Source organism: Pinus tabuliformis, chromosome 3_1 (genome assembly GCF_031772625.1).
Source record: "Pinus tabuliformis cultivar Carrire ecotype Pingquan chromosome 3_1, CPIR1, whole genome shotgun sequence".
Taxonomy (NCBI): domain Eukaryota; kingdom Viridiplantae; phylum Streptophyta; class Pinopsida; order Pinales; family Pinaceae; genus Pinus; species Pinus tabuliformis.
In genome coordinates, this window is record NC_142301.1 from 930930220 (window position 1) to 930946017 (window position 15798).

At 38.3% G+C, this 15798-nt stretch overlaps 1 protein-coding gene across 3 annotated transcripts in view; it reads left to right on the forward strand.

Moving 5' to 3' along the window:
- The window catches only part of LOC149190806 (ARM repeat superfamily protein), a 500919-nt gene that overhangs the window by 455695 nt on the left and 29426 nt on the right, over positions 1-15798 (forward strand). The window lies entirely within an intron of this gene.

The following is a 15798-nucleotide window of genomic DNA, read 5'->3' on the forward strand; positions in this document are numbered from 1 at the left end:
AGAAGGGTTGCCCTATATTTCTATCAACCTAGCTTATGCTAGGAGGTAAATTGTTAATGCTAGCTAGATCTAGCATGCTTGTGCAAGAGATTTAAGAGTGAGATTATATTGGGTTAAGATTGTTTATGTTACTTATATACTTATTGTGAATTTGTCTTAAAGCGAGAGTACTTAACAATATGAGGATACAATCTTAAACACGATAGATGCTAAAAGATACAAGTGCAATATTCAAGAAATTTCCACAAGATGTTTAACCAATTAAACCAACTTATCCACTTATCAATCAAGTTGCCAATCATAGTTATCAAAGATATAAAACAAGATTACATGGGATCTTATTACTTAATCCCAAAGAGATATGAAACTAGATTCACAAGATGCCAATATTCCCAAGAGACTTATCACCAGATTTGACTTATGATTTAAGTGCTTATAGTGAGTGAGCTTGTTAGATGTGAAACATAAATTCTTATAACATATAAACTCACAAAAGACAAATAATATTAGCCATTTTCACAAAATGAATGCTACGAACAAGTAACCAAACATAAGGTTATGAAGATACTTAAGCACTTTTATGTTCCTATGATCATTTTATGAGCAGCAAGTGACTATTATGAGAGAAGTAAACAATTTATGACAGCAGTAAACAAGTTATGGCAGTAGTAAGTAAATGTCAATCCAACAATGCCTATGCTTGCCAAAATATGTCCAATTGCCAAGTAACTTGATTAACTGAAAACTCAGATATGTTAGCATTCTTAGAATGTATTTTTCAATAAATTTTCAGATCTGAAATATTAATTACAGCAGTAAATATCCACAAATCAGCAAGCTAGTGATGCCAAGAATAAATGACCAATCTACACAAAAATAGCAAAAATGCATTGAAACTTGAAAATTTCAATTTTTAGGGCTTTTAGAGAGTATGACTCAGCAAATTTCAGAACTGATATGTTTATTATAGCAGTAAACAAATGATAGATCAACAAGCTAGCAATACTAAAGATAATGCCCAAAATGCCCAAAAATAGTAAAATTTTGTCAGAAACTGAAAATTCAAAATTTTGACCCTTATTAAGTGTATGCTTCAGAAATTTTCAAATCTGAATTTTTCGGTTATGTAGTAAATTCTAGCAAGCTTAAAAGCTAGATCTAGGCTAGATCTAAAGTGCCCAAGTGGCCAAAATTCATAAAAATGAAAATTTTGCAAATCTAAACAATTTTGGCCAAGTAGTATGTGATTTTAGGACTTAATTCTTACTGATTTAATCTTTGTAATAAAACAGAAGTAAAACTAGGGTTTAGAGGTAAAACCCTAGGCCCACAACCTTGAAGATCCCTTGGTCAAAATTTGTTGAAACTTTGGGATCAAGATGCCACTTGAAAAATAAAAATTTTGAGCTTCAAAACCTGCAAAACCACCAAGTATTCAGTCCCAAAATTGCAGATCTAGGGTTTAGGGCAAACTAGGGTAGAAAATGGCCAAGAAACGCTGACGCTAGGCCAAAGACTGTTGAAGAAAGTGTAACTAGGTTCGGTCTTCATAATGACATGATCTTTGTATGTGATAAAAGAGAATGAATTATTTTTGTAATCTTGCTGCATGGGTTTCATGAGCAAGAAGTGTCACTAGGTAAAAGACTTCTTCTTGATGTCTTTAGGATTTATTTAAATGTCAAAGAGTCATGTCATGTGTATAAAATCTCTCTATGAGTTCATATGTATAAGTCTTCCAAGTTGTCTAACAACCCTCCAAGACCAAGGTCAATGCTTCAAGAACAATCACAAGTCTGCAAGCGAAAACAATAAAAGGAAGTTCATGTTGCCTGAAAATATGAATTAAATAAATAAGTAAAAGTGATGTCGGCTTGGGAGAAAAGACACATCGGTTCACAAATATATGCCGGCTTGAATGTATGCACACAACCACTATAAATACCTTGTTAGGTATCCGCAAAAGAAGAAGACAAAACTCGCATGAGATGGAGCTGCAATCATAAGGAGATGTAGCCACAATGGAGCCACAGTAGAATAAGGTAGCCATAGTCAAGGCATAAATAGAGACTCGCAGAAGGGTATTGAGTGCACTAATGTCTTGGGTTTAGGTGCAGTTATGACCATGTGTAAGGACGCAACAATAGGTTGATATTCTTGACATATCTATCTCAGTATAACAATGCTCTAGCAGCAATCATGACATACGTTGATCATGGTGAAGACTAGACAGTGAACAACAGACTATGTATATGTATATGTATTACAGCCTTACCATAACTCTAAAGGTGTAAAAGGTCTCGGAGATGTATAAGAGATCCTAGGCATACCTATGAATGGAGACAGACAGTCTCAAGAGGTATCATTCAGATCTAGTATGATGCAGTCTTGATGTACTTCCAGGAATAGTAACAACCTTAGCCTTGATACAATACATCATCTCACTCTACAGTAAGGCACAGGCACAAGATATGATCTTGGAGTTGAAGATCATGATCTCAATGAAGGTTACATCAGTGGTAATCTCTAAAACAATTATGGTGCAATGCAGAAGCAGTAAGGATATCAATATTGCAACAATGATGAAGTTAATGTTGTAGCTGAAGTGATAAGGATCACAATGGTGATGACCTCTGTGGTGCAGCAAAGATAATGATCTCAGCAGTGACACGAAGAGGATTGATGGCTTGGTCTTGGAGAGGAAGATTGTGTCAAGGGTCATGGTCTTGGTATTTGTCAATGGAATCTCTATAAGAAGAATTTACGCATGGGTTTTCCTCTCCAAGAGGGAGAGGTTTTGGCCCTGGCAGAAAGCCAATCACTTGTGTTCTTGTCTCTTTTGTTTTGATAGCAGTTTGATGAAGCTAACTCACATATGTTAATTATGAAGTAACATCAAGCTAAGATAAAAATGTATAAACACTTCACAAATTGTTATCATGTATAAGAAGAATCAACCTAACTGTGCATGCCCTAGATTCTTCAACGAAGAATCCCAACATTGGGGGATAAAGGGGCGTATATGGCATATCAGGGGCAAAAAATGCAAGAGGAGGTTGGAAAAATGCAACGTTGGAGGAGGAACACCCAACAAGACTTGACGTTGGGGTTTAAGAGGTAAATTAGGACCAAAAAGAGGGCGGCCTGCCTAAACGATGTGAAAAATTCTAACCCGAAATTCTACTACAGCAATTGATTTATTTCACCTACTTATTCTTCACAATAAGTTATTTACGAAATCCTTTCAACAAACATTAAAATAAATTCTTCTGCAGTTATCACATAATTACATAGAGAAAATAACAGTGATATACATGCACAAGAACCAATCACATCAACACAGTTGTTTTTGGACAATTGTCCCTAGAAAAACCCAATGTGGGAAAACCGGTGCAACAGATGAGGGTTTTATTAATCTTCAACAACAATTGCTTTACAAGGAATAATTTTATAGAGAAACTAGGAGAAAAAACCTAAGACTTTCTCTTAGAAACTTTCTGACACCTTGGAGTCCCTTCTCCCACTTCTGCGTCATTTTGCGTTGTTCTGCGTCAGCCTGCGTGAGGGCCGCGTCTCCCCCCTGTGTTGTCTCTCAATGTCCCTACGTCACCTCCTTCTCAGTCATTGACTGTTGTTGATGCCCTCCTCTTCCTCCACCCTGCAAATCTCCCTCTAAAATTGATCTCTTTCTCTCTAAGAATCAATTTTCCTTGAGATACTGAGTATCTGCCAGTGTGTCTCCAAATGATCCTCAAGTCTTCTCTTATACTTTTTCTGTTGATGAATCAACAACTGAGATTAAGTCTCTAATCAAAGGCTAAGATTAAAACATACTTGATCCTCGTCTCTTAGAAGCTTCTCACCCTTCTCTTTATTAATACCCATTAATACTTTTATTTTCCTAAGTTTAGACTTAGGAACCCATTAAAAATATTAATTATTTTAATAATTCCTCATTCGAGTCAAATTTCTCCAAACGATTTCTGGGTTTTGGAGACTTCATGTGTCTTAGCCCCTCCACCAAATTTCAATGCTAGAGCACATCAAATGCTACCCAAAATCAACACTCCCTCTTAGCGAGGAATGTGCTCTAACAATGCTTCACCATAGAAGCATCACACTGATACTTCGCATCGGTCCTCTGTGTTGATCCTTGGCCTGTTGCCCCACATCCATTGCACTGCTGCTTCCTGTATTGTTGCCCATGACACTGCCCTGCTACTTCCTGTACTGTTGCCTATGACACTGCCACTGCTACATTTGTACTGTAGCTCCCTCTCAACATGCTGCATCATGCTGCCCATAACACTGTCACTGTTAACTAGTTCACTGCAACTCTCAATAATTATCAATTTCTGCTACTGAAATGGATTCTTCACCATCCCCATCTTCTCCTTGAAATAAACAAACTTTGTTCTTCCTAGAGCCTTGGTGAGGATGTCTACTACCTGTTCTCCTGTAGGAGTGTACCTCAACTATATTGCCCCTCGTTGGACACAGTCTCTGACAAAGTGACACTCGATATCAATGTGCTTCGACCGATCATGAAATACTAGATTCTCAGAGAGCTTGATGCAACTCTTATTATCACACAAAATCCTGGTTGCTTCCATCCTTCTCCTGAATAGATTCACAAGAAATTTCCTAAGCCATATGGCTTTGCACAAAGCTGTGCTAGCTGCCATATATTCTGCTTCAGTTGAGCAGCCCAATCTGCGTCAGTGAACCCACTCAGTCTGATGTCATTGCCTTGGGTGTACAATAGTCCATGCTAGACTGTTCCTTGTATATACCTAAGAACATGTTTGGCTATTGCCCAGTGCGCCCTGTTGGGTTCCACCATGAACTGCTTGAGGGTGTTGACAACATAACAAATGTCTGGCCTGACATTGACCAGATACATCAGGGACCCTATGAGTTGCCTATACAAGGTGGGATCAACGTCTTTATCTTCTGATGCATCAATCTTCTTCCAGTTGGTGATCATTGGAGTAGCCATAGGTTTGTCCTGCATCCTGAATCTCTTCAGGATCTTTGTAGCATATCTCCCTTGTCCAAGGAAGATCTCACCCTTCTGCTGCCAAACTTCCAACCGCAGGCAATAATGCATCTATCCCAAATCCTTCATGTCGAATTTTGTGGCTAGGTTCTTCTTGCAGTCTTTAATGAGCTTGGATGATCCTGTCAGGAAAACATCATCCACATATAACACCAGGATTAAAGGCTCATTCTCTACGACAATGTAGTAGAGATTAGGATTTGCGTCACTCTTGACGAACCCCATCTTCTGCAAGTAGCCATCAATTCGACCGTACCATGCTCTAGGTGCTTGTTTAAGCCCATACAAGGCTTTCTTTAATTTTCATACATGAGATTTCTTCTCATGTGTCTCAAAACCCTCTAGTTTTTCAATCTATACTTCTTCTTCTATCATCTCGTTCAAGAATGTCGCCTTGACATCCATCTGGTGAATCCCCCACCCCATCTGTGCTGCAAGGGATATCACTGTTCTAATAGAAATATATTTGCCTACTGGGGCGAAGGTTTCTTCGTAGTCTATCCCTTCCTTCTGAGCATACCCCTTAGCCACAAACCTAGCTTTGTATTTCTCCACACTGTCGTCTGTAGCATATTTGACTTTGTAGATCCATCTCAAACCTACCACTAACATATCCTGAGGCCTAGGCACCACTTCCCATACATCATTGACCATTATAGAATTGTATTCCTCCACCATAGCATCTAACCATACTTGATGTTGAACGACCTCCTGAAAAATAGACGGTTCCCCAACTTGAGCTACTAGGGCCTGGTATCTGTCTGGCTATCTTCACTCCCCTTTATCATTCCTGGGTGTAACAATGAAGTCCTATGCATCTCGTAGAATCTGTCGGAGTTCTCAGCTCGTTCCTCCATTGGTAATGGGTACATCTATCAGTTCTTCCTCTTCCTGAGATTCCTCTTGTTCTGAAGCTTTGCTTTTAGGAGGATTGCTGGTACTAATTTCTCCTGGTCGAAGTGGTTGGACCAACAGATCATCTTTTGACTGCTCCTCGGAAGGCATTTCTCGGGATTTCCTAAAAGCTCTGTCCTCCATGAACTTTACATCCCACCGAACTACTACCTTCCTACTCCCTGGAAGATTGACTCTATATGCCTTAGCATTCTCGCTATATCCCACAAGATATCATTTCTTAGCAGTTTGATCTAATTTCTCTCTTTTCTTCGGGTATACGACAATATGCCAAACTCCCAAATGTCCTAAAATGACTGACTTCAGCTGTCTTCCTCGTGAAGACCCTTTCCGGAGTAATTTTGCCCAATGCCTTGTGTGGAAGTCTGTTCTGGACATACACTATCGTTCTGCATGCTTCTGCCCACAGGAATTTGGGCATATCCTGATCATACAGCATTTCCCTAGCTGCTTCCACAATAGTCCTGTTTTTCCTTTCTAGCACTCCATTCTGCTCTGGATTGTAGGGAGTTATCCACTCTCTTCTGATGCCTTCCCTAACAAAAAAATCAGTGAAGTCTTTGTCAACATACTCTCCACCATTGTCTGAGCGCAACACTTTTATCTTCTTTCCTGTCAGATTCTCTACTAGAGCCTTGAACTCTTTGAATTGACCAAAAACCTTATCCTTGGTTTGCAGAAAATAGATCCAAGTCTTCCTGGAATGGTCATCGATGAAGGTGACGAAGTATTCGGCACCACTGAGAGCTTTTGTGGACATAGGTCTGTAGATGTTTTAGTGTATCAATCCTAGAAAACTCTGAGCTCTATTGTTACTTTTGGAAAACGTTGCTTTGGCATACTTGCCTAGAGCACACCCTCTGCATACATCATCTCGTCCGGTACTTAATTCTGGAACTCTTGATACTATTTTCCTGAGAATTCCTAGAGCCCCATGGTGTAAGTGTCCCATCCTCTTGTGCCATAGTTCTTTCAAATATTTATCTCCATTGCTGCCTATGACTGCCATTGGAGATTCTAGCTATAATCTATACAACCTGTTACTTCTGATTCCAATCTGGGCCTTCCTTTTCCAACTTGGGTGTTTGACATATACTTTCTCCTTAATGAAGAAAACGTCATAGCCCTTGTTTTGAAGTTAAGATACAGAGAGTAAGTTCATCCCCAATCCTGGCACATGCAGCACATTGGTTGCTCGAAGTCGCTCTCCTGCTTTGGTTTGAAAGACTACAATACCTCTTCCTACAGGGGTACACTTTGCTTTATTTCCCATGGTGATCTGAAAATTCATCCTTTCTTCCTGATAATTTGAAAAGCATTCTCGAATTCTTGTCATATGCCAAGAAGCTCCACTATCTATATACCAAACCGCAGAGGAGACAGAGATTGCTAAGCAAGCGACTTCTTCTTCCAATCTGGAAGCTAACATATAATAATCGTGATCCATGTCCCTTGTGCTTTTTTCACAAAATCTGCATGAATCCCTTTGCATTAATGCCTTTGCATCATGCTCTTGACCCATAGCCGATTCTTCTCTCCTGTTGCCGGATCTCTGCTCTGATACCATGTCAAAATTTCTAACCCGAAATTCTACTGCAGCAATTGATTTATTTCACCTACTTATTCTTCACCATAAGTTATTTACGAAATCCTTTCAACAAACATTAAAATAAATTCTACTGCAGTTATCACATAATTACACAGAGAAAATAACAACGATATACATGCGCAAGAACCAATCACATCAACACAGTTGTTTTTGGACAATTGTCCCCAGAAAAACCCAATGTAGAAAAACCGGTGCAACAAATGAGGGTTTTATTAATCTTCAGCAACAATCAATTTACAAGGAATAATTTTACAGAGAAACTGAGAGAAAACACCTGAGACTTTATGTTGGAAACTTTCTGACACATTGGAGACCCTTCTCCCACTTTTGCGTCACTCTGCGTGGTTCTGCGTCCCACTGTGTCAACTTGCGTGGTGGTTGTGTCTCCCCTTGCACTGTCTCTCAATGTCCCTGCGTCAACTCCTTTTCAATCACTAACTGCTGCTGATGTCCTCCTCTTCCTCCACCTTGCAACTCTCCCTCTGAAATCGATCTCCTTCTCTCTGAGAATCAATTTTCTTTGAGATATTGATTATCTGCTAGTGTGTCTCCAAATGATCCTCAAGTCTTCTCTTATATTTTCCCTGTTGATGAATCAACGACTGAGATTAAGTCTCTAATCAACGACTAAGATTAAAACAGACTTCATCATGGTCTCTTAGAAGCTTCTCACCCTTATCTTTATTAATACCCATTAATATTTTTATTTTCCTAAGTTTAGACTTAGGAACCCATTAAAAATATTAATTATTTTAATAACTCCTTGTTCGGGTGGAATTTCTCCAAACGATTTCTAGGTCTTGGAGATCTCATGTGCCTTAACCCCTCCACCAAATTTCAAGGCTAGAGCACATCCAATGTTACCCAAAATCAACAAAGGGCAGTCGTTTGGGCAAGAGGAGGGCAGTCGTGTGGCCTAGGGCCCACGGCTAGGCCTTTTAAGGCCTTAAAACCCCAACGTTGGGCTAGGAAAGGGAGGTTGAGGCCTCTACGGGCTACAGCCTGCCCTAGAGGGCTTAGAAAAGATGACGCAAGGCCTCTGGAGGTTGACACAAGCCAAGGAGGGAGGATGTTGGGTCTATAGGAGTTGGATCTAGGCCTGGGGGGCTTGGAAAAGTGAAACCTTTGTCTTGAAAAAAATTCTCCCTTGAATCTGAATTTTGCTAAAAACTCTTCAGTGAGTAGCCCTGCAAAATCTTCAAGAGGCCAAATCTTCACTTGATTCCTTGATCGAACCTGCAAAAACAAAAAATGAAACACCCAAACCCCAAATATATACAAAATACTAAAACTCCCCAAGATCCAAGCTAGAAAAAATAATTTACAAGTTAGATTTAGAAAAATATTTACAAGATTTACAAATATACAAGGGTTTTGAAATTTTTAAATTTTTGAGAAAATTATTTTTTATGGAGTTTTTTCCTTTGAAGAATGACTAGAAATGCTTCTAAAAAATTATGCTCACTATAGTCTTAGCGAGGATTTAATCCACCATATGAAAACTAAGGATCCAAGAAAAATGATCCTTGCCCACAGTCTGTGAACTTGGAGACCAAGGATTGAGTACTTGCAAACACTATGTATTATCTCAAAATAATCACATAAAGCACAACATAGGAAGCCCGTAGTCAATACATACCACAGATCAACGAACAAGAACACCTCGAGTTGCACCCCAAAGTCTTTTATTATAGCAGAAAAAATAGTTCCCAGCGGGACAATAGTTTACAAAAATGCTTCAGCAGCAATATTCTAGCCAGAGATCAAGATGCTAGAGACTCAAATGACTCTAATTTATAGATAAATCCTCCAAATGGAAAAATAACGGCTAGTTTCTTTGATCCTTGTCAAAATAATCTTGGCCATTGATAAACACTTCAAGATCTTTTAATCTTGGCCCTTGATTTTTTATTTTTGAAGAATTTTCGAATTTATCATTTAATTCCATTTTAATTAGCTCAAAATTAATTATTTTGAGCTAATTTCCTAAAAAATTTGACTTTGACTTAACCACCAAGGTCCAAGGGTCCAAATTTTCTTGAAATATACAATATTCTCTTGGTGGAAGACCTTTAAAAATTGACTCTTTTAAGACCCACGAATTTTTCCATTTGGAGAATTTATTTTCCTAAGACAATTTAAATTTGACTCTAATTAATTAATTTTCTGGCTTAGGATTTAATTTTATTTTGCCAGAAAAATTAATTAATTTACACATGAGGGGATTTAATATTTTTTTGACCCTCTAATACATAAGATTTTACATTTACAAGACTCAAAGAGAGAATACACATTTGGCTTAGACCTTTAAAACACTTAACCCATCTACGAGACAATATGATCTAGTAAACCAAGTGATTTGTAATAAAATAATTAAACCAACTAACTTAAATTATTCCCAAACCACTTTTACATCAGACTCAACTAAAAACACTAGGACTCAACTAATAAATCGACAATAAATTTCACCATAGCTTTGGGGTTTAAGCTGAGGGAAAAAACTCTTCTAATTAGCCGTGTTTAGAAACACAGGTAATCAGGAAGGTTTAAAAACCTCCTAGGATGAAATTCATCATCAAAATTTTAGGCTTACCTAGGTTGTTACATAGACTCAATGTTTTACTAAGATCATTCACTTTACATAACTTGCAGAATGGGATAACCATGTCACATGGATTGTTGATATGTGATCTGATTATGTTGAAAAAATTGGTACTTTTATTTCCCTAGAAATTTAACATTTTGAGTGCAACATCTAGCTCCATATGGGGATGCATTGCTTCCAAGAAGTAACATGAGAATCCTAGAATCCCGCATCCAAGGAAATAGAAGTACATCAAATAGATATCCATTCAACATCGAAATCAACATGCATATATAGAAAATACCTTTGGAATAGAAAAATCTACTCTAACAAATTGAAATAAAAAGACATAGTATAAATGCGTGAAATTAACCTACCTAATAACATGAAATAAAATGAATTAGGGTTAGAGATACTATACAGGATGCCTTATGGCATCAGATGTCTTCAACATGGTGCATACTGAGTATCTGTCGACTCTCCGGCAGGTCTGTGGGCTGCATCTCAGGTGTGCCATGTTGAATTCTGAAAATGCTAGGACTGTGACTCATCTGAATATTGAGTTTCTCTCAGCCATCAGATTCATCAAACTTCTTCCTTTTTCTTTCCTTCTCAGTGGGTTGTGATGTCAATAATGAGACCACTATAGATTTCTTGTCATGATTCTGAGAATGCCTAGATGAAGGATCTGAAGAATCTGAAGTATGCACAATCTTATTCTGTATGTAGTTTGTCAAAGGTGACACATAACCCTGACCATTCTTAGCTTCTTTTTCAATTTTGGTACTTCCAGCTAACCTGTATTGAGTGAGGCAAGTAACCTCCTCGTAATGAGATGAGAACTGCTCTGGTAGACCGATAGGCTTGTGATTTGTTGAAGGCTCTTTGTTTCTTTCATTACTTGATCTATGTTGAAGTTCCTGTACCTGTATCTTTTCCATTATTTGTAGTTTATTCTGAAGAGTGATCTTTTCAATTCTCATGGCACCCATCTACTTAGAATGTTCATCTTTCATAGTGTTAATCTCTTGGGCATGGCTTTCCTCCATGGTCAACAACTTATTTTGAAGACATATCTGACTAGCTTTTGTATCTTTTATTACTTTTGTCATTATTTGCTTTTATGGCTACTAAGTGATTCTTCATATTGGACATCATAACCTCCATATTTTTAGCACAGTTTTCCTCTATGGTGAACATCTGATTAGAGCAATTAATTTTCATGATCTTTAGCTCCTCATCATGTTTTTCTTTTTCTTCTATAGATGACAACCTGCTTTGAAAACCAATTTCCATGTCCTTTATCACTTTATCATGATTTACTTGAATAGAACTCATTTCTTCTTTATGATTTGATTTTGGTGATCAAATAACTTTGCTTTGTGGCCGTCTCATTGGAATGATTGACCTTTATGATTTCCATCTCCTCGTTATGTTTTTCTTTTATGGCTAACAATTTGGTGTACATGGCTCTCATATCCTTTGCGTGATCTACTATTAATTTCTCTTGATTAAGTTCCATGGTTTTCATTATTTGATTTAAGTCATTGATAAGTCCCTTATCTTTTTCCTTTTCATTGTTGATACCAATTCAAGAACTTGTCCCTACCTTTCCACTGCCGCAGATTTGTCTTGCAATGACACAAGCGGATTCATCATGAAATTTCTCGGAGGGTTTGCAATATGGCACACTCTCTTGATTACCACTTTCAGCTTTCTAGCCAATACCAAAGGCACAAGTTGGTTCCCTTTGATTTCCATATTTATCTTCAAAGGCCTCGATAATTGATTGTCAAGATCCAAAGGTTTCATCAGGGAACTCCCAAAACCAATTCAACGCATCGTCTTCTAACGGGAGAACAAAGAGTCACATCTTGACATCCTCATATTTATCATATGCATAGCCACTGAACTTTTCCATATGAAAAACGAACTTTGTAAGGTGCTCACTAATAGTGACCACATTATTACCCATGAGAGAAGGCAAATTATCAATGGCATCTCCCGGAAGATCATGAAGAATGTCAGTAAAGTGACAGGGGGCGAACAAGTCATCCATGATAACTTGCTTAAGGGGAAAGGGAAGTTGATGGATGTCAGAGAGAGAGATCCCCGGAAGCGAACTTCTAGCAGAAATGCATGTAAAAAATGAAAGAAGTGGAGTCACCACTTGAACATGAATCTAGCTCCAAAATCCAAAAGGCAAAAAACCGAAAAGCTAGTCAAGGATCAAGTAGATGGATATCAAGGAAAGCTTCTTGTCTAGGAAAAAATGGATGAATATGTGGAGTTGCCACCCAAACAGGAAACCAACCTAAATGTCCAGGTGCTAATGGTGTGAATGAACAAGATGAGAAGATTAGTGAGAGGACGAAAGATAAAGTGATGAAGATATGAATAATGTGTTGAGAAATCCAAAGTGTGGCAAGTTAATTGGTTTCTCTTATTATGACATTATCTTATGATGTTTTCTTTATTATTATTCTTTCTTTCGATTTATCTTTTCTTATCATCAAGAGTAATGTCAAACAAGCAAAAGAAGAGGACACAACAGGGAAAAACCCCACTCCAGGGGAAAACTCGGTCAAAAATTCTTCCTTCAGTAGATTCAAAACAAGATGAAACGAGGAAAACCTTCACAATCTATACTAGGGACTTCCTCCATCAAGTCAACCTTGCATTTTCTTCTTCAGTTGAGCAATAGCTTATTCTTCAATGTCTTCCTTTTAGCAATGAGATGCTTTGGTCCTTCAATAAGATTATGTTTCAGTCTTGTAGTTCTGAGGCAACCTTCTTATCATACTTTGGTTTAGACTTAATGCAATACGTATTGTAGCCCTCCTTTATTACTGCCTATGATCGAACTGTATTCCTCCTTCAAAGGTATACCGAAACTTCAATCTCTTCTCTGCATTTTATAGTGAAGTTACCTCTCTACTATACTGTAATCTCACTGAACTTATTCATTGAGATTGATCCGAACTACACTAATGTATACTAAGGTCTATCACTGTGACAACTGATCTTCCTTCTGAGATATTGCACCGAACTAAGATCTCATGAATTGATCCAATTTTGTCTTACTGTGATTTGTATTGAAAGTATTCCCATTCTTTGAAATGATCGAACTGTCTCCTCTACAATAGTACTAAAAACTTCTCTCTGAAGTTATCTGAACTTGTCTCCATCTGAGAGTTGGCACCAAACTGCAATCCACACTTATCTCTGAGGTCTCACAAGTTCATTACTCTGAAACTAGTCTGAACTTCTTCATTATTCTTGATGCAAAGTCCTTAGGCTTGTATATATAGTTGTTTCTAGGTGAAATAGGCCGACATGAGTTCCTGAACAGTTGTGTCACCATATAAGGTTAGGCCGACTTGTAGATGATTTATTTGAGGCTGACAACAAGGAGACTTTGATGGAGGAGTCTTTGACCAAACAACAAATTGACTTTGACTCAAATAAACAATCCTAAAGCCTACAATGGAGGCTTGACCTATGACAATTGACCCAAGCATGAAACCCATGCTTTAACAAGTCAATTCAATTAATAATAAAATTATTTTTGCTTTCTTTTGATAGATATATTGCATTTTGACTCAAGTACAATTATGAAGACTAAACCTAGTTACATTTTTTCAACACTCCCTCTTAGCTAGGGAGATATTCATATTTACATATAACCATAGATGTACATGGAAGATCTCAAAACACATAATCTACGAATAAGTTTAGGCAGTGCAATGCCATCGACTAGATTCCTGACCAGGGCAATCTATCCAAGGTCTCTTAACAGTTTAGGCATCGCAATGCCACAGACTAGATTCCTAACTAGGGAAATATATCTGAGTGGGACTAAGATGGACTCAAGCTTTCATCCTCTCTAGGTACCATCAGGCTTACTTACTAACCATCAACCCAGGGATCTAGGTGTGTATTTGAGGTCAGAGCTCTATGACCAACACCACCCTCCCTACTTCGGGACCTAGACATCAACACATAGTGTCGTCCAGATGTCCTCCTAGGCAATGTTTCATTCACAAAGCATCAACACTCCTTGATCCAGTAGATCAAGGACAACAAATCTCTCTCCCGGTTAAACTAATCGGTAACTAGCATGCTTATCAAAACTTCGAGAGATTTACCTGTACAAACACAACCCCAAGTAGTAATACACTTTCAAATGTACATAATCAAATACAAACCTTCAGGGTCTTTCGTACAACTAGATGTTGCTTCTCAACTTTTCACAGTAGGACTATCAACCAAATCTTTGACAAATGATTCCTCAATCGTACACTTTCCTTTCGTACTTCACATGCAGCAACATATTCTTCAAAATGCATTCTCCAATTTTTTCATCATGACTATGATATGCCCTCTGTCTTAACTAATGAGATTTCTTCTATCTAGTCTCCCTCTTAACTTAGGGAGATCAACTTCTTCTTATGGCATTGGAGAACCTTTCATGGCTTCCATCCTTCTCATCATTCTTATGTTGATTTGGGGTAGCATTGTATGTGCTCTAGCCACAAAATTTCGTGGAGAGGTTAGAGCACATGAGATCTCCAATACCCAGAAAGGGTTTGGGCAGATTCTAAACAGTTCAAGAGATATTAAAATAATTAATATTTTTAATGGAGTCCGTAAGTCTAAACTTAGGGAAAATAAAATATTAATGTGTATTAATATGAATCTGTATTATAATGGTCCAAAAGACATGGATCAAGCCAGATCTAATCCTAGCCGTCGATTTGGGACTTAATCTCAACCGTTGATATGTCAACGAGAAAAGGATAAGAGGAGGCTTGAAGGTCACTTGGAGAATACGCCAGAGTGATCAGTCATTCTATTCACTAGAGCGGGCTTTGCTAAGAGAGATAGAATTAGTGATCGGGAGTTGCAGCTAAGGGGCATTGAGTATAGAGAGACAGAGAGGCAAAGATAGTGCCGGGAGAGCAGCACAGTAGCTGGGGAGAGTGACGCAGAGCCACGCAGAGGCAGCCGAGAGTTGCGCAAAACCTCAGAGAGGCCAGCGTTGCTGACACAGAGGGCCAGAGGGTTGACGTAGGGCCTCCTAAGGCTGATGCAGGGCTAGCGCTGGGCAGAGAGGAGCTGACACAATCCAGAAAACGTTGACGCTAGGGTTTCTTGGGCAGATTGGTGCTGAGGAGCTCCCGGAAGGATTATCTAAGGTTTCAGCCAGGAGATTTGTCTCAAACTGAGAGGTATTACTGCCAAGGAAATTGTCTGTGGGGTAGGCTAGTTTTGGCACCCAGATTGTACTCTGATATTGCTTAATAAAAAAAGCCTCAGATAGCTATACCAGTTTTCCCACATTCGGTTTTTCCGGGTACATTGGTCCAAAAATAATGGTGTCATATGGCATGATTGTTTCTGTTTCCTTTAGTTGTTGATTTGTAATATGTTGAGCATGCACTAGTGTTTATCTTCAGTGTTTACATTGTAAATAACTTGTTAAGTAACATAACAGGTAGGTAGGAATAAATCAGATAAAGTGCATGGAGGGTTTCTAACTAAGTAGACTTAGAAACTTCAACAGCTCATCATATCAACTACTCTTATGGACATCTTCTCCATCTTGAAGTTGATGTACCTGCACAACTT